The following is a 1,260-nucleotide window of genomic DNA, read 5'->3' as shown; positions in this document are numbered from 1 at the left end:
TTTTTCCTCTGTGCTGACTTCATTCTTGAGCAGGCTCTCCTCATGAGGCACAAAGAAAGCTGCCTTAAGTTCTAAGTTATTGTCTAAGCTTAGCAAACCACAGAAAGGGAAGGCTGCTTTTCAAATAATTCCAGCAAAAGTTCTGGGGTTGCCACTCATTGGCCTGCTTAGGTCATGTGACTTGTCCTGAGCCAACTGCTGAGACTCCGGCCAGGGGCCCAGGTAACCCTCCTTTCTGTGGTCTGACGATAGTTCCTACATGTTAGTTTGTTCCCTGCCTTGCGGTACATCCAGGGGATGGAATCAGTCTGAACTGGAAACTGCAGATCTGAAGAAAAAGCACACGGATGTGACAAAGCCTAGGGTTTCATGTGAACAGCTTTGGGGGTGGAGTCAGGCTTTGAATATTCCCCTGGGAAGCAGTTTGGCTGAAACTGAAATCTCCAGGGAACTGGCTCATGATGCCTCCCTACCCTTCATGGAACTCAGGAGACGTTAGTGCCTGCCTCTGCCCAACTCTTGAGCCACTTCTACACCATTTGCAAACAGTTACATGCCTCCAGTGACAGGGAATTCATTACCTATGAAGGCAGCCCATGCCATTTTTGGCCAGTTCTGACTAGGTGAAACTTCCCATTTGTGTTGAGCTGGAGTCTGCTCACTCAATAGTCACAGTTCTGCCCTCTCCCACTCTGTCCCCCACCCCCTTGTCCTTTCTGCCTCAGTCCAGCACTATGCTAACCCCTCACCCACACCAAAGTCTCCAGGCCTCTAAGCCAGCTCTATCAGCTGTTCTCCAGATGCCGAGGCATGCATACTACTCATGTTATCTCGTGCCCTTGTCCCTGAGGTGGGCACTCTCATTGTGAGCCTTGAGATATGAAGGGGTTTTTTAAGGTCACCCAACCAATACAGGACAGAGTAGGAAGCCTGCTCTGACTCTAAATCCTGTGTTTTTTTTTGCCACCAGGCTACACTGCCTTCAACAGTTCCTCAAATGATATGGTTTCAAGAAACCCCTGCTATCCTTGAAGCTTTCTTCTGATTGTGGTTCAGTAGATAAAAGCTTCTCACTGTGGGATGGCCAGGACTGAAATGAACTGGTAAGGACGTCTATGGTTCCATATTACGGAAATGTCTCAGACTGGTCTAATGATTGGCTCATACAACTGAAAATTCCAAGGGGTATGGCTTCAGGCACGGCTGGATCCAGAAGCTCAAACAGCATTATCAGGATAAGGTCTCTTTCCTTCTTCTTCT

This window comes from Giraffa tippelskirchi, chromosome 3 (genome assembly GCF_054371585.1).
Source record: "Giraffa tippelskirchi isolate mGirTip1 chromosome 3, T2T-mGirTip1v1.2.pri, whole genome shotgun sequence".
Classification (NCBI taxonomy): domain Eukaryota; kingdom Metazoa; phylum Chordata; class Mammalia; order Artiodactyla; family Giraffidae; genus Giraffa; species Giraffa tippelskirchi.
Note: the sequence above shows the minus strand (reverse complement) of the source record.